A 19,643-nucleotide genomic window follows, 5' to 3' on the forward strand; every position below is an offset into this window, starting at 1 on the left:
GCGGAATAAATCCGACGAAAAGAAAAGAGACGAATGGTTAAATGAACGGACGTTCATTAACCTAGAAGAATTCGGTGATCACGTTCGTTAGGACGAACGGTCCGGCGAACGGTCCAAAGGCAACTAAATCGGAAAAGAAAACGAATCCGATCTAGGGTTTCGGAGAAGAAAACCGAAACGAAAAACCGATCTAGAAAACGAATCAGAGGAGAAGAAAAGAATCGGAACGATTAGAAGAAAACGATCCGAGGAAAAGAGACGCAGGGCAACCTCCGGCGAGGTCTCTGGCGAGAGGCTCCGGCGGCGTGGCGTAGGGCGGCGGCGGCGTGGGCGTGGGGTGCGGGGTGGGGCGCGGCTTGGGGCTTAGGGGCTTGGGGTTCGATTTGATGGGTTTAGAGGGGGGGTGTTGGGGTATTTATATAGGTGAGGGGGGGGGTTACTTGGGGTAGGGGACAAGAAAAAGAGAGGAAAAAGGAAAACGAAACAAAGTAAAGAGGGGGCTAGAACCGACCTAGAGTTCCTCTGGGACTCGGCCTGAGCGAGGGGAGGTGGCGGCTGGCGCCTGGCGCGCAGCGCTGCTGGGGGCGGCGGCTGGCTGGGCCTTTGGCCCGGCTGGCCAGCGGGAGTTCCCCTTTTTTTTAAACGGTTTTGCGCGCAAAAAAATAGAAAAGAAAATCTAAACGGGCTCCAAAAATTCTAAAGTAAATTTTCCCCGACTCCTAAAAATGAGCCGAACAAAATGAACTTTACTCCAGACCTAAAATGCAATTTTTGAAAACGCGCATTTTTCCCTATCCAAAAAAAAGCAAACAAACTCCGGCAAACAAAATTGATCTATTTATTAAATCTTCATTTTTTCCTAAATTTGGGAAAGTCATATTATTCCCTCTCTCTTATTTTTGATATCGGAAAAATTATTGAAGATGAAATAAATAAATCAAATGATCCTCTTTTCAAATTCGAGAAAACTCTCAAATATGAAAATAACGAAATCCCCAACTCTCTCCGAAGGTCCTTCAGTTGCGTGAAATTTCTAGGATCAACCAAAATGCAAGAAAATATGATATGCATGATGATCTAATGTATAACATTCCAAATTGAAAATTTGGGATGTTACAAACCTACCCCCCTTAAGATGAATCTCGCCCTCGAGATTCGGGTTGGCTAGAAAATAGGTGAGGGTGGTCCTTGAGCAAATCTTATTCTCTCTCCCAGGTGGCTTCATCCTCAGAGTGGTGGTTCCACTGAACTTTGCAAAACTTGATAACCTTGCTGCAAGTAACTCTGCTGGCATAATCGAGAATCTTGACTGGCTTTTCCTCATACGTTAAGTCGTCCTTCAACTGAATTGCGTCGAGTGGCACGGTATCTCTTAGCGGTACCTCCGCCATCTCGGCATGACATTTCTTCAGCTGAGAAACATGGAATACATCATGAACTCCTGACAGTCCCTCTGGTAATTCCAACTTATAAGCGACTTCTCCCATATGTTGCAAAATCTTATATGGTCCAACGAAACGCGGTGCTAACTTTCCCTTAACTCCAAAGCGCTTAACTCCTCGAAGTGGGGTACTCGAAGATAAACTTTGTCTCCGGTTTCGTAAACTGTCTCCTTGCGTTTAGAATCTGCGTAGCTCTTCTACCTGGACTGGGCTACCTTGAGCCTATCGCGAATCAACTTAACTTTCCGTTCAGACTCCTTAATCAAATCTGGACCAAAGAATTGACGGTCTCCAACTTCGTCCCATGACAACGGTGTCCTGCACCTCCTTCCGTATAAAGCTTCGAAAGGTGCCATCTTTAAACTGGTTTGGTAATTGTTGTTATAAGAAAACTCCGCATACGGCAAGTTATCGTCCCAACTAGATCCATAATCTAGTGCACAAGCTCTCAGCATATCTTCCAAAATCTGATTGACTCTCTCGGTCTGTCCATCTGTCTGCGGATGAAAAGCTATGCTGAACTCTAGTCTGGTTCCTAAAGTTTCATGCAACTGATTCCAAAACTTTGAGGTAAATTGGGTTCCTCTATCTGATACAATACTCTTCGGAACTCCATGCAAACAAATGATCCTAGTCATGTATATCTTTGCCAACTTAGCACTGGTGTAAGTGGTCTTAACTAGAATAAAATGTGCTACCTTTGTCAAACGATCAACTACTACCCATATCGAGTCATAGCCTGATTTTGTCCTGGGTAGTCCTGTGATAAAATCCATGCCTATATTATCCCACTTCCATTCGGGTATCGGCAATGGTTGTAACAATCCTGCTGGCTTCTGATGCTCTGCCTTTACTCTCTGACAAACGTCACAAACTGCTACATATGCTGCAATATCCTTCTTCATTCCGGTCCACCAAAATGTTTCCTTTAAATCCAAATACATCTTGGTATTCCCTGGGTGAATCGAATACGGTGAATCATGTGCCTCTTGCAAAATCAACTTCCTGATCTCCGGGTCATTGGGCACATAAACACGGTCCTCAAACCATAGGGTATCGTGCTCATCCTCACGAAATCCCTTAGCTTTTCCTTTGCTAAGTTTCTCCTTTATAGCAGCAATCTCTTTGTCAGATTTCTAAGCTTCTCTGATCTTATCCATCAATGTTGACTGAATCTCCAATGCTGCTACATAGCCTCTCGGAACTATTTCCAAACATAGCTCACGAAGGTTTTCTGCTAACTCCTTGGGTATTTTCCCCGTCATTAGGGTATTGACATGGCTCTTACGGCTCAATGTGTCAGCTACTACATTAGCTTTTCTGGGATGGTAATGCAATCTCATGTCGTAATCCTTGATGAGCTCCAACCATCTCCTCTGTCTGAGGTTCAACTCCTTCTGCGTGAAAATGTACTTCAAACTCTTGTGATCCGTGTACACCTCACAATGATTTCCAATGAGGAAATGTCTCCACGTCTTCAATGCATGCACTACGGCTGCTAACTCCAAATCATGCGTGGCATAATTCAACTCATGAGGTTTCAGTTGCCGTGAAGCATACGAAACAACTCTTCCTTCCTGCATAAGCACTGCTCCAAGTCCTCGACGTGAAGCGTCGCAATACACCTCATAATCCTTGGTCTGATCTGGCAAAATCAGTACTGGTGAGGTAACCAAACGTTTCTTCAACTCCTGGAAACTAGCCTCACACTCCTCAGTCCATTTGAACTTAGTATCCTTCTTCAACAACTCAGTCATAGGCTTTGCAATCTTTGAAAAGTTGTCAATGAATCTCCGGTAGTATCCTGCGAGTCCAAGAAAACTCCGGGTCTCTCCAACTGTCGTTGGTGATTCCCATTCGGTTACGGTCTCAACCTTTGTGGGGTCAACTGCTATACCTTCTCCGGATATAACGTGTCCGAGGAATCCAACTTCCTTCAACCAAAACTCACATTTGCTGAATTTGGCGTATAACTGATGTTCCCTTAGTTTCTCCAAAACCAAACGCAAAAGTTCCTTATGCTCCTCTTCATTCTTTGAATAAACCAGGATGTCATCAATGAACACTACGACAAACTTATCCAAAAACTCCATAAACACTTCGTTCATCAGGTTCATAAAATAGGCAGGTGCGTTAGTCAATCCAAATGACATAACGGTATACTCATACAGTCCATATCTTGTGGTGAATGCTGTCTTAGGTATGTCCTGCTCTCGAATCTTCAACTGATGGTACCCTGATCGCAAATCGATCTTGGAAAATACTTTAGCTCCTTGCAACCGATCAAACAGATCATTGATCATTGGTAGTGGGTACTTGTTCTTGATGGTTACTTCATTCAATCCACGGTAATCAACAACCATCCTTAATGATCCATCCTTCTTTTCCACTAGAAGTACGGGTGATCCCCAAGGCAAAGAACTTGGGCGAATGTAACCTTTATCCAATAACTCCTTAATCTGATTCTTAATTTCCACCAAATCCTTTGCTGGCATCCGGTACGGTCGCTTCGATATTGGGCCTGTACCTGGCAATAACTCAATCAAAAACTCAATGTCTCTATCCGGTGGCATGCCTGGTAATTCCTCAGGAAATACATCGGGAAAATCCTTTACCACTGGTACTTCTTCTTGGACAACTCCTGTTAAAGAATTTACTTGTGTCCTGTTTGGCACATGCCGGGATACATACTTGATCCTTCTTCCTTCGGGTGTGGTAAGCAAAATTGACTTACTAGCACATTCAATGTTCCCTTCATACTTCGATAACCAATCCATGCCTAATATCACATCTAATCCTTGAGATTCCAATACTATTAGGTCTGAGGGAAACACATAGTTACCAATCCTTAATGGTAACCGATCACACCATCGTCTAGCCATATACTCCGCTCCAGGTGAGCTTACTAACATGGGTGACCTAAGGGCTTGGGTTGGCAGGTTATATTTATCCACAAATCCCCTTGATATGTATGAATGCGATGCACCAGTGTCAAAAAGAACAAGTGCGGTAAATGACTTAACCAGAAACTTACCGATTACTGCATCGGGTTGATCTTCAACCTCCTCCACATTAACGTGGTTCACCTGTCCTCTATTGAAAGGGTTTGGCTTCTTCCCAGAGCTTCCATTGCCATTTCCATTCTGTCCTTCGGGACATTCATTGGCATAATGTCCGGTCTTGGAACACTTGAAACAGGTGACTTGACTCAGGTCTCTCTTGGTTGGGGTTGATGGGATGGTACGGTTCTGGCCGTTGCTTCCTCCATTCCCATTACCATTCTTGTGGCCATTATGGTTGTGCGAGCTACCTCCTCCATGGGTGTGCTGAAACTGAAATCCCGGTTTAGGGGTAAAGCGGGGCTTCTGCTGGGCTCTAGAGTTATACTTCCCCTGTCCATACTTCCTCTTACGATTCTCAATCTGCTGTTGCTTCCCTTCAATCATGATGGCACGATCTACCAACTCCTGGTAGTTGTTGAAACTTGCTACCATCAACTGCATGCTTAGCTCATCATTCAATCCTTCCAGAAACATCTCCTGCTTAGCTGCATCCGTTGCAACGTCATCTGGGGCATAACGTGCTAACTTGCTGAAGTCGTCAACGTACTGGCCAACAGTCCTTCCTCCTTGGCGTAAGTTGCGAAACTCACGCTTCTTTATGGCCATAGCTCCTGCTGAAACATGGGCAGTGCGGAAAGCTTGCTGAAACTGATCCCATGTGACAGTGTCAACTGGGTAAGTGGCTGTGAAATTCTCCCACCATGCTGCCGCGGGTCCGTCAAGCTGGTGAGCGGCAAACTTCACTTTCTCACCATCCGTGCATCCTGCAGTGGTCAACTCCCTTCCTATCTTGCGGAGCCAATCGTCTGCTACTATCAGCTTGGTGCTACTGGAAAACACTGGCGGATTCAGCCTAAGGAAACGGGCTAAGTGGTCAACAGGTGGTGGTGGTGGTGGGTTGTTGTTGTTGTTCTGTTGGTTCTGGACTAACATCTGCATCAATTGATTCTGCTGTTGGATCAATTGATCCGGTGGAAATCCATTGTCACGTCTCGGAGGCATCTAAGGTTTTAGAAAAGACGAGAATTAAGAATAGAGGGGGTCTAAAGAGAAAACACTACCCTTATGCACATGAGCAAATGCACACAAAATCACTTCAATCAATCAAACAAGGGCTTACAAACGGTCTAACTATCGCAAAAGTGCTCGGCTAATGTTTACATGGGGGAATACTACTACTATCTGGTGGTCATCTAGAAATTTGAACCGGTGGAAGACTCCATGATATCTGCTCCAGCTTCGTCTTCAAAGTCGGGTTCACTTGGATCCGAATCGGTGTCGTCGATGATGATGTAGTTGTCCGGGCATGGGACGTACTCGTCTTCTTCCTTGGATGCTAACTTCCTCTTGAGTTCTTCAATCTCCTGCTTAAGATCAACATTGTGTCTTGCTAGAGCTACGATCTCATCCATGTAGTCCTTGCGTGTAGACTTCAGTTTTCCTTCTAGCTCGATGATCCTTGCCTTCGCATTCTTCAGCTCTATCATATCATTGCACATCTGGTTCTCGTGGCGTCGAATGTGCTGGTTTAACTCCTAGATGAATGATGCAATGGATCTATCCTTCTTGGTGCTGACTAACTCCCATTGTTCATCTCGGCGTCCGCAAATCTAGTAGATAGTGTCCTTGAGGTCTTCTTGATAAACTTCTCCAATGCGTCCTATGGTGATATGAGCTGCCATGCTCCTTCCCAGACTCCAGGTTGGTGCATTGAAAACACTATCTATAGGCTTCGTGATTGGTGCGAATGTCCTTCCCGGAACGTGAGCTTGAATCTTCCAGCGCTCCTCTTCAGGCAGAGTGGCGTTGAAGGTTCCCGTGAAGCTTGGTAATCCAATGTTCAGGTACTTGGTGACTTCCTTCAGGTGAAATCCAAATGGTGTGCCTTCATCCGGTTGAGCGTACTTAATCTTCGCGTTCATCATCCTAGAAGAGTAGAAAAGATGAGAAGTTAGAAAATGAGAAGAGAATGATGTTCTATGGCTTTAACTTAGTGGTCGTGTCCTACAGTCAGCGTGTGCTCTGATACCATTCTCTGTCGCGACCCGACCCGAATGGATCAAGCGCTCTGTGCTCAGGTGTCATCCCTGGATCAGTAATGCTGACACCACACAGTACATCGAAGGATTTATAGCAGAGTGGCAATCACACACTTATTACATCGTTGTCTCAAAGAGAGCTTATTACAATAAACATGGCTTAAGGCCATCTAGTGTCGATAACAGCGGAAGACTCGGAAGATAAATGGGTCCATCAACTCCAACGGCATCACTGAGTATAGAACCACGACCTAAAAGCACCTTACTCATCGTCTGAAAAGTCTGCAACATGAGAAGTTGCAGCCCGAAAACGGGTCAGCACATGGAATATGCTGGCAAAGTAACACATAGAGAGTAATGGAATGAAACAGCTATACTATATGCATATATGGCTGGTGGAAAGCTCTATGGTTACAGTTTTTGCGTAAAGCCAGTTTTTCCCTACTGCAAAGGAATAAATTTATTTAACTATCAGGGTGGTTGTTAAACATCGAGAATGGTTGACAGCATTCCGATCCCAATTAAGTGAACAATTAAAACCCAACAATATTAATTAGAAGTAACATGTTGAGATTCACATGATATTCAAGTACTAGATACTCAAGTTGTCCATAACCGGGGACACGGCTAATCATGATTAGTTTATACACTCTGCAGAGGTTTGCGCACTTTTCCCCACATGACTCGATCGCCTCCGTTTGTTTTCTCTCACTACACTGTGTTTGAGAAACGGATGACCGAGACATAGTCTTTCAGAAGCGCTAGCACCTTACATGTGGGGTAGACCGTACCACCTACAACCCCTACATTTGCTAGTCCACCCCGTAAGAGTTCGCACAACTTAGTCAACTACGCCAGAGCCCATAGTAGCATGTGGCTGCACACGGAATTTTCTAGCATGAAAGATCTTATGATCCCTTTGAGCCTGGGTGGCGGTCCGAAAAAAAACAGGCAAGTCCTGATAGACATCAGGTGCCTCAATCCACCCAGATGTGTGTTTAAGTTGCCACCTTAGATAAACCATTAATTAACAACTCACATCTGTCATGGATATCACTCACCCAATCCACGTCTACTAGCATAGCATGGCGTAATAAGAAAATGTAGAAGTAACTCCCAAAGGTTTCATAATAAACAAGTAATAGGTACTACCTCATCTACTTCCCATCCCACAATTTAATTAGATCCTAATCATGCAATGTGAGAGGATTGATCTAATGCAATAAAACATGGGTTGTAGAAAAGGTATGATCAAAGTGTTACTTGCCTTGCTGATGATCCGCTGGACCTAGGGTTTCGAAGTAACAGGCGGCGCAATCCGGGTAATCTATCGCAGACAAACAAAAAGCACACAATAAGAACTCATCTAATGCACAGGTAAAACTCGAACAAGAGAACGAACCAGAAAGTTCAACTTAAGAACTCCGGTTGCAAAGAAAGAACGAACCGAACAAAGAAACGAAAAACAAACGGCGGAAGAAAACAACTCGGTTCTAGCAAGTTGAAACTAGGTCAAATTTTACCGGGGAAAAAACTTGTTTAAGTTGATTAGACGGAACGGCGCTTTTGAAACGAAACTCCAGGCGCTTGAATCACCTGATTCCGATAAACGAGCGAGAAGATAAACTAGAACGAAGATCGGATCTGACATCGCGATCGCGGAATAAATCCGACGAAAAGAAAAGAGACGAACGGTTAAACGAATGGACGTTCGTTAACCTAGAAGAATTCGGTGATCATGTTCGTTAGGACGAACGGTCCGGCGAACGGTCCAAAGGCAACTAAATCAGAAAAGAAAACGAATCTGATCTAGGGTTTCGGAGAAGAAAACCAAAATGAAAAACCGATCTAGAAAACGAATCAGAGGAGAAGAAAAGAATCGGAACGATTAGAAGAAAACGGTCTGAGGAAAAGAGACGCGGGGCAACCTCCGGCGAGGTCTCCGGCGAGAGGCTCCGGCGGCGTGGCGTAGGGCGGCTGCGGCGCGGGCGTGGGGTGCGGGGTGGGGCGCGGCTTGGGGCTTAGGGGCTTGGGGTTTGATTTGATGGATTTAGAGGGGGGGGTGTTGGGGTATTTATATATGTGAGGGGGGGTTTACTTGGGGTAGGGGACAAGAAAAAGAGAGGAAAAAGGAAAACGAAACAAAGGAAAGAGGGGGCTAGAACCGGCCTTGAGTCCCTCTGGGACTCGGCCTGAGCGAGGGGAGGCGGCGGCTGGCGCCTGGCGCCTGGCGCGCAGCGCTGCTGGGGGCGGCGGCTGGCTGGGCCTTTGGCCCGGCTGGCCAGCGGGAGTTCCCCTTTTTTTTAAACGGTTTTGCGCGCAAAAAAACACAGAAAAGAAAATCTAAACGGGCTCCAAAAATTCTAAAGTAAATTTTCCCTGACTCCTAAAAATGAGCCGAACAAAATGAACTTTACTCCGGACCTAAAATGCAATTTTTGAAAACGCGCATTTTTCCCTATCCAAAAAAAAGCAAACAAACTCCAGCAAACAAAATTGATCTATTTATTAAATCTTCATTTTTCCTAAATTTGGGAAAGTCATATTATTCCCTCTCTCATATTTTTGATATCGGAAAAATTGTTGAAGATGAAATAAATAAATCAAATGATCCTCTTTTCAAATTCGAGAAAACTCTCAAATATGAAAATAACGAAATCCCCAACTCTCTCCGAAGGTCCTTGAGTTGCGTGAAATTTCTAGGATCAACCAAAATGCAAGAAAATATGATATGCATGATGATCTAATGTATAACATTCCAAATTGAAAATTTGGGATGTTACACTCTCTTCCTCATGCTCTGAAAGGTTAGCACTAATAATAACATGATATATCTTTTTCTCATCAAGATAAGCATATTTAAGAGTATCAGGCAACGGTTTAAGCTCAAACACGGGATCACCCTTGGGTGGAGGAGGATACCCTAGGATTTCAACAGGCAAATTGTGTTTCAGAATAGGTACCTATTTAAAGAATACTTTATCTGTTTCCCTTCTTTCATTCATGAACATATCATTTTCATGGTCTAGCAAATATTGTTCTAAAGGATCACTAGGTGGTACGGCAATAGAAGCAAGACCAATAATTTCATCCTTACTAAGTAATTCTTCTTCACGGTGTTTTCTACTAAATTTAGAGAAATTAAATTCGTGAGACATATCATCTAAACCGGTAGTAACAACATCCTTTTTGCAATCTATCTTAGCATTAACAGTGTTTAAGAAGGGTCTACCAAATATAATGGGACAAAAGCTATCTTGTGGTGAACCAAGAACAAGAAAATCAGAAGGATATTTAGTTTTCCCACACAAGACTTCAACATCCCTAACAATTCCCATTGGTGAAATAGTATCTCTATTGGCAAGTTTAATTGTGACATCAATATCTTCTAACTCAACAGGTGCAATATCATGCATAATTTCTCTATATAGGCTAATAGGTATTGCACTAGCACTGGAACCCATATCACATAAACCATGATAACAATGATCTCCTATTTTAACAGAAATAACAGGCATGCCTACCACAGGTCTAGGTTTATCTTCAGCACAAGGTTTAGCAATTCTAGCAGTTTCATCACAGAAATAAATAACATGCCCATCAATATTATCAGCCAAGAGATCTTTAACAATAGCAATACCAGGTTCAACTTTAATTTGCTCAGAAGGTGTATAAGTTTTAATATTGCTTTTACAAACCATAGTTGAAGCTTTAGCATGATCCTTTATTCTGATAGGGAAAGGTGGTTTCTCAACATAAGAAGTAGGAACAATAGGATCATTGTAAGTGATGGTCTTTTCTTCAACTTTAATAGGTGCAGCTACTTTTAGTTCTATGGGAGGATGATATTTAAACCACTTCTCCTTGGGGAGATCAACATAAGCAGCAAAAGATTCACAGAAAGAAGCTACTATCTCAGAGTCAAGTCCATATTTAGTGATAAACTTACGGAAAACATCGGTATCCATAAAAGATTTAACACAATCAAACCTAGGTGTCATACCTGACTCCTTACCTTTGTCGAGGTCCCAATCTTTAGAGTTGCATTTAATTATTTCCAATAAATCCCATTTGAATTCAATAGTCTTCATCATAAAAGAGCCAGCACAAGAAGTATCAAGCATGGTGCGATTGCTATCAGATAGCCGAGCATAAATTTTTTGAATAATCATTTCTCTTGAGAGCTCATGATTGGGGCATGAATATAACATTGATTTAAGCCTCCCCCAAGCTTGAGCGATGCTTTCTCCTTCGCGAGGCCAAAAATTATATATATAATTGCGATCACGATGAACAAGATGCATAGGATAAAACTTCTGATGAAATTCCAATTTCAATCGTTTGTAGTTCCATGACCCCGTATCGTCACATAGCCTATACCATGTCGATGCATCTCCCTTCAAAGATAAAGGGAAGATCTTCTTCTTAACAACATCTCCGGATACACCTGCAAGCTTAAATAATCCACAAACTCCATCCACATATATTAGATGCTCATCAGGATGCTTTGTTCCATCATACCCGAAGGAATTAGCTAGCAGTTTTTCTATCATACCCGAAGGAATTTCAAAGCAGACATTTTCATTTTCATTTGGTTCAGTAGGTTGAGGAGCAACTCTTTGCTCTACTGGTCGGGGTGACGATACCCCGAACAAGCCCCTCAGAGGATTACTTTCCATAGTAACAAGTGACAGTAAATTTCAGCACAATATATAAATTTTTCCTTACCGAATTCCACCTACCAAAGGCGCTTCACTCCCCGGCAACGACGCCAGAAAAGAGTCTTGATGACGCACAAGTATAAGGGATCTATCGTAGTCCTTTCGATAAGTAAGAGTGTCGAACCCAACGAGGAGCAGAAGGAAATGATAAGCGGTTTCCAGCAAGGTATTCTCTGCAAGTACTGAAATAAGTGGTAACAAATAGTTTTGTGATAGGATAATTTGTAACGAGCAACAAGTAACAAAAGTAAATAAAGTGCAGCAAGGTGGCCCAATCCTTTTTGTAGCAAAGGACAAGCCTGGACAAACTCTTATATAGAGAAAGCTCCCGAGGACACATGGGAACATCGTCAAGCTAGTTTTCATCACACTCAGATGATTCACGTTCGGTACTTTGATAATTTGGTATGTGGGTGGACCGGTGCTTGGGTACTGTCCTTACTTGGACAAGCATCCCACTTATGATTAACCTCTATTGCAAGCATCCACAACTACAAAAAAAGTATTAAGGTGAACCTAACCATAGCATGAAACGTATGGATCCAAATCAGCCCCTTACGAAGTAACGCATAAAGTAGGGTTTAAGCTTCTGTCACTCTAGCAACCCATCATCTACTTATTACTTCCCAATGCCTTCCTCTAGGCCCAAATCATGGTGAAGTGTTATGTAGTCGACGTTCACATAACACCATTAGAGGAGAGACAACATACATCTCATCAAAATATCGAACGAATACCAAATTCACATGACTACTAATAGCAAGACTTCTCCCATGTCCTCAGGAACAAACGTAACTACTCACAAAGCATATTCATGTTCATAATCAGAGGGGTATTAATATGCATATAGGATCTGAACATATGATCTTCCACCAAATAAACCAACTAGCATCAACTACAAGGAGTAATTAACACTACTAGCAACCTACTAGCACCAATCCCGGACTTGGAGACAAGAATTGGATACAAGAGATGAACTAGGGTTTTGAGAGGAGATGGTACTGATGAAGATGTTGATGGAGATTTCCCTCTCCCGATGAGAGGAGCGTTGGTGATGACGATGACAATGATTTCCCCCTCCCGGAGGGAAGTTTCCCCGGCAGAACAGCTCTGCCGGGGCCCTAGATTGGTTCCGCCAAGGTTCTGCCTCGTGGCGGCGGAGTTTCGTCCTAGAAGATGGCTTATGATTTTTTCCTCATCGAAAGACTTCATATAGCAGAAGATGGACATCGGAGGGCCACCAGGGGGCCCACGAGGTAGGGGGCGTGCCCAGGGGGGTAGGGCGCGCCCCCCACCCTTGTGGGCAGGGTGTGGCCCCCTGGTGAACTTCTTACGCTCAGTATTTTTTATATATTCTGAAAACGTCTTCCATGAAGTTTCAGGACTTTTGGAGCTGTGCAGAATAGGTCTCTAATATTTGCTCCTTTTCCAGCCTAGAATCCCAGCTGCCGTCATTCTCCCTCTTTATGTAAACCTTGTAAAATAAGAGAGAATAGGAATAAGTATTGTGACATAATGTGTAATAACAGCCCATAATGCAATAAATATCGATATAATAGGTCTCTAATGGACGTATCACTTGGCGGCGGCTCCGTATCCTAAAACGCTTCTCCTTGATTTGTTTCTCTCCGAAACCAAATATATAGAGTTGGAGTTGAAGTCGGAGGAGCTCCAGGGGGCCCACTAGGTAGGGGAGCGCGCCCCCCACCCTCATGGCTAGGGTGTGGCCCCCTGGTCTTCATATTTTGCAAGGATTTTTTATTATTTCCAAATAGACGTTCCGTGAAGTTTCAGGTCATTCCGAGAACTTTTGTTTCTGCACATAAATAACACCATGGCAATTCTGCTGAAAACAGCGTCAGTCCGGGTTACTTCCATTCAAATCATGCAAGTTAGAGTCCAAAACAAGGGCAAAAGTGTTTGGAAAAGTAGATATGATGGAGACGTATCAATCTACTTAATGAAACATAATTCTGAAACATTTGAAGAGTTCAAAGAATTTCAGAGTGAAGTGGAAAATCATCGTAACAAGAAAATCAAGTTTCTACGGTCTGATCGTGGAGGCGAATATTTGAGTTATGAGTTTGGACTTCATTTGAAACAATGTGGAATAGTTTCGCAACTCAAGCCACCTGGAACACCACAACGTAATGGTGTGTCCGAACGTCGTAGTCGTACTTTACTAGATATGGTGCGATTTATGATGTCTCTCACTGATTTACCGCTATCGTTTTGGGGTTACGCTTTAGAGATAGCTGCATTCACGTTAAATAGGGCACCATCTAAATCCGTCGAGACGACACCTTATGAACTGTGGTTTGGCAAGAAACCCAAGTTGTCATTTCTTAAAGTTTGGGGCAGCGATGCTTATGTGAAAAAGCTTCAACCTGATAAGCTCGAACCCAAATCGGAGAAATGTGTCTTCATTGGATACCCAAAGGAGACTGTTGGGTACACCTTCTATCACAGATCCGAAGGCAAGATATTCGTTGCTAAGAATGGATCCTTTCTAGAGAAGGAGTTTCTCTCGAAAGAGGTGAGTTGGAGGAAAGTAGAACTTGATGAGGTAATTGTACCTTCTCCCTTATTGGAAAGTAGTTCATCACTGAAATCAGTTCCAGTGATTCCTACACCAGTAAGTGAGGAAGCTAATGATGATGATCATGAAACTTCTGATCAAGTTACTACCGAACCTCGTAGGTCAACTAGAGCAAGATCCGCACTAGAGTGGTACGGTAATCCTGTTCTAGAAGTCATGTTACTTGACCATGACGAACCTACGAACTATGAGGAAGCGATGATGATCCTAGATTCTGCAAAATGGCTTGAAGCCATGAAATATGAGATGGGATCCATGTATGAGAACAAAGTGTGGACTTTGGTTGACTTGCCCGATGATCGGCAGGCCATAGAGAATAAATGGATCTTCAGGAAGAAGACTGACGCTGACGGTAATGTTACTGTCTACAAAGCTCGACTTGTTGCGAAAGGTTTTCGACAAGTTCAAGGAGTTGACTATGATATGACCTTCTCACCTGTAGTGATGCTTAAGTCCGTCCGATTCATGTTAGAAATTGCCGCATTTTATGATTATGAAATTTGGCAAATGGATGTCAAAACTGCATTCCTTAATGGATACCTAAAAGAAGAATTGTATATGATGCAACCAGAAGGTTTTGTCGATCCAAAAGGTGCTAACAAAGTATGCAAGCTCCAGCGATCCATTTATGGACTGGTGCAAGCCTCTCGGAGTTGGAATATACGCTTTGATAGTGTGATCAAAGCATATGGTTTTAGACAGACTTTTGGAGAAGCATGTATTTACAAGAAAGTGAGTGGGAGCTCCGTAACATTTCAGATATTATATGTAGATGACATATTGTTGATCGGAAATGATACCGAATTTCTGAATAGCATAAAAGGATACTTGAATAAGAATTTTTCAATGAAAGACCTCGGTGAAGCTGCTTATATATTGGGCATCAAGATCTATAGAGATAGATCAAGACGCTTGATTGGACTTTCAGAAAGAACATACCTTGATAAAGTTTTGAAGAAGTTCAAAATGGATCAGGCAAAGAAAGGGTTCTTGCCTGTATTACAAGGTGTGAAGTTGAGTCAGACTCAATGCCTGACCACTGCAGAAGATAGAGAGAAAAGGAAAGGTGTTCCCTATGCTTCAGCCATAGGCTCTATCTTGTATGCAATGTTGTGTACCAGACCTGATGTGTGCCTTGCTATAAGTTTAGCAGGGAGGTACCAAAGTAATCTAGGAGTGGATCACTGGACAACGGTCAAGAACATCCTGAAATACCTGAAAAGGACTAAGGATATGTTTCTTGTATATGGAGGTGACAAAGAGCTTGTCGTAAATGGTTACGTTGATGCAAGCTTTGACACTGACCCGGATAACTCTAAGTCACAAACCGAATACGTGTTTTTATTAAATGGTGGAGCTGTCAGTTGGTGCAGTTCCAAGCAGAGCGTTGTGGCAGGATCTACGTGTGAAGAAGAATATATAGCTGCTTCGGAAGCAGCAAATGAAGGAGTCTGGATGAAGGAGTTCATATCCGATCTAGGTGTCATACCTAGTGCATCGGGTCCAATGAAAATCTTTTGTGACAATACTGGTGCAATTGCCTTGGCAAAGGAATCCAGATTTCACAAGAGAACCAAGCACATCAAGAGACACTTCAATTCCATCCGCGATCAAGTCAAGGAGGGAGACATAGATATTTGCAAGATACATACAGATCTGAATGTTGCAGACCCGTTGAGCAAGCCTCTCTCACGAGCAAAACATGATCAGCACCAAGACTCCTTGGGTGTTAGAATCATTACAATGTAATCTAGATTATTGACTCTAGTGCAAGTGGGAGACCGAGAAATATGCCCTAGAGGCAATAATAAAGTTGTTATTTATATTTCCTTATATCATGATAAATGTTTATTATTCATGCTAGAATTGTATTAACCAGAAACTTAGTACATGTGTGAATACATAGACAAACAGAGTGTCACTAGTTTGCCTCTACTTGACTAGCTCGTTGAATCAATGATGGTTATGTTTCCTAACCATAGACATGAGTTGTCATTTGATTAACGGGATCACATCATTAGAGAATGATGTGATTGACTTGACCCATCCGTTAGCTTAGCACGATGATCATTTAGTTTGTTGCTATTGCTTTCTCCATAACTATACACGTTCCTATTACTATGAGATCATGCAACTTCCGAATACCGGAGGAACACTTTGTGTGCTACCAAACGTCACAACGTAACTGGGTGATTATAAAGGTGCTCTATAGGTGTCTCCAATGGTGTTTGTTGACTTGGCATGGATCAAGATTAGGATTTGTCACTCCGATTGTCGGAGAGGTATCTCTAGGCCCTCTCGGTAATGTACATCACAATAAGCCTTGCAAGCAATGTAGCTAATGAGTTAGTTACGGGATGTAGCATTATGGAACGAGTAAAGAGACTTGCCGGTAACGATATTGAACTAGGTATTGAGATACCGACGATCGAATCACGGGCAAATAACATACCGATGACAAAGGGAACAATGTATATCGTTATGCAGTTTGACCGATAAAGATCTTCGTAGAATATGTAGGAGCCAATATGAGCATCCAGGTTCCGCTATTGGTTATTGACCGGAGACATGTCTCAGTCATGTCTACATAGTTCTCGAACCCGTAGGGTCCGCATGCTTAACGTTCGGCGACGATTGGTATTACGAGTTTATGTGTTTTGATGGACCGAAGGTAGTTTGGAGTCCCGGATTTGATCACGGACATGACGAGGAGTCTCGAAATGGTCGAGACATAAAGATTGATATATTGGAAGCCTATGTTTGGACATCAGAATGGTTCCGGATGAGTTCGGGCATTTACCGGAGTACCGGGAGGTTACCGGAACTCCCCGGGGAGTATATGGGCCCTATTGGGCCTTAGTGAAAAAGAGGAGAGGGAAGGAAAAGGTGGGAGGCGCCCCCCAGCCCAATACGAATTGGGAGGGGGCCGGCCCCCCCTTTCCTTTCGCCTCTCCTCCCCTTCCTTCTCTCCTACTCCTACTACATGGAAGGGTGCAATCCTACTCCCGGTGGGAGTAGGACTCCCTAGGGCGCGCCATAGAGAGGGCCGGACCCTCCCCTTCTCCACTCCTTTATATACGGGGAGGGGGGGTACCCCATAGACACACAAGTTGATCGTTGATCTTTAGCCATGTGCGGTGCCCCCCTCCACCATAATCCACCTCGGTAATATCGTAGCGGTGCTTAGGCTAAGCCCTGTTCTGGTAGCAACATCATCGCCGTCATCACGTCGTCGTGCTGACGAAGCTCTCCCTCGAAGCTCTACTGGATCATGAGTTCACAGGACATCACCGAGCCGAACGTGTGCAGATCACGGAGGTGCCGTACCTTCGGTGCTAGATTGGTCGATCGTGAAGACGTACGACTACATCAACCGTGTTGTCATAACGCTTCCGCTTACGGTCTACGAGGATACGTAGACGATACTCTCCCCTCTCGTTGCTATGCATCACCATGATCTTGCGTATGCGTAGGATTTTTTTTGAACTTACTGCGTTCACCAACAGGGTGAAGAAATTACTGTTGGGCAATTGATAGAACTTCAAGTACTCATGACGATATCCAGACAATGATCATTATATAGGCATCACGTCCAAGATTAGTAGACCGACTCATGTCTGCATCTACTACTATTACTCCACACATTGACCGCTATCCAACATGCATCTATTGTATTAAGTTCGTGGAGAAAGAGAGTAATGCAATAAGAATGATGACACGATGTAGACAAGATTTATCTATGTAGAGATAGACCCCATCGTTTTATCTGTAGTAGCAACGATACATACGTGTTGGTTCCCTTTCTATCACTGGGATCAAGCACCGTAAGATCGAACCCACTACAAAGCACCTCTTCCCATTGCAAGATAAATAGATCAAGTTGGCCAAACAAAATCCAAATATCAAAGAAGAAATATGAGGCTATAAGAGATCATGCATAAAAGAGATCAAAGAAACTCAAATACTTGCATGGATATAAAAAGATAGATCTGATCATAAACTCAAAGTTCATCGATCCCAACAAACACATCGCAAAAAGAGTTACATCATATGGATCTCCAAGAGACCATTGTATTGAGAATCAAGAGAGAGAGATGAAGCCATCTAGCTACTAACTACGGACCCAAAGGTTTACAAAGAACTACTCACGCATCATCGGAGAGGCACCAATGGAGGTGGTGAACCCCATCCGAGATGGTGTCTAGATTGGATCTGGTGGTTCTGGACTCTGCTGTGGCTGGATCAATATTTTTTCGACCCCCCCTAGGGTTCTGGAAATATTGGGGTATTTATAGAGCAAAGACGTGGTCCGTGGGGCACCCGAGGTGGGCACAACCCACCAGGGCGCGCCTGGGCCTCCTGGCGCGCCCTGGTGGGTTGTGCCTCCCTTAGGGCACCCCCAGGCGCAGCCAGGGCCCGTTGTTTTCCTTTTGGCCCATAAAAATTCTCCGTAAAGTTTCATGGCATTTGGACTCCGTTTGATATTGATTTTCTGCGATGTAAAAAACATGGCAAAACAACAACTGGCACTTGGCACTATGTCAATAGGTTAGTACAAAAATGATATAAAATGACTATAAAATGATTATAAAACATCCAAGATTGATAATATAACAACATGGAACAATCAAAAAATATAGATACATTGGAGACGTATCAACATGCTCGAGAAAATGCCCGCAAGGTTGTTTTTTAATCTTGTAACTAGCAAGAACAAGCGGAGTGGCGACCCCCTTGCCTTCATTGCATGCAAGCAATTGTTTTGTTTGTGTGCAAGTGCTGCTAAAATTGTTTGCGTGCTGCCTCCTAGTGGTTCGATAAACACTGGTTCTTAATTGAGGGAAATAGTTCCTGTTGTTGTGCTAAATCACCCTTCCTCTTTGGGGAATCCAATGACTCTATTGCGAGTAGTAGTAACATGACTATATTCTCTCTCGGCCTTTTATGCTTCTTCACTCCTTCAACAATATCAATAGAGATGCTTTAAGGATGCATTTGGTTATGTGCATCGTTCTGTGCCACTCTGCATACTTGACCCATATGGGCCTGATTGAGCTAATGCAGGCAAAAGACCAAGATATGCATGTTGATTGGTTGCATCAAGGCCCAGATGGTGAGTTGTTGTTTGGCTGTCCATGTTTGTGCTTTAAGGGTGAGTGATACGTCTCCAACGTATCTATAATTTTTGATTGTTCCATGCTATTATATTATCAACCTTGGATGTTTTATATGCTATTTTATATGATTTTTGGGACTAACCTATTAACCTAGAGCCCAGTGCCAGTTTCTGTTTTTCCTTGTTTTGGGGTTTTACAGAAAAGGAAAATCAAACGGAGTCCAATTGACCTAAAACTTCACAGAACTTATTTTTGGACCAAAAGAAGGCCATGGAGTAAAAGAGTTACGCCAGAAGAGTCCCGGGCTACGCACGAGGGTGGGGGGCACACCCACCCCCTGGGCGCGCCTCCCTACCTCGTGGACAGCCCGGATACCCCCCTTACTTGTTCCCGACTCCAACATTTCTTATATAACCCCAAACTTCCAAAAAGAAACCTAGATCGGGAGTTCCGCCGCCAGAAGCCTCCGTAGCCACTGAAAACCAATCTAGACCCGTTCCGGCACCCTGTCGGAGGGGGGAATCCCTCTCTGGTGGTCATCTTCATCATCCCGGCGCTCTCCATGACGAGGAGGGAGTAGTTCACCCTCGGGGCTGAGGGTATGTACTAGTAGCTATGTGTTTGATCTCTCTCTCTCCCTCCCTCCCTCTCTCTCTCTCTCGT

The sequence above is a fragment of the Triticum urartu genome, chromosome 3, assembly GCF_003073215.2.
Source record: "Triticum urartu cultivar G1812 chromosome 3, Tu2.1, whole genome shotgun sequence".
Taxonomy (NCBI): Eukaryota; Viridiplantae; Streptophyta; class Magnoliopsida; order Poales; family Poaceae; genus Triticum; species Triticum urartu.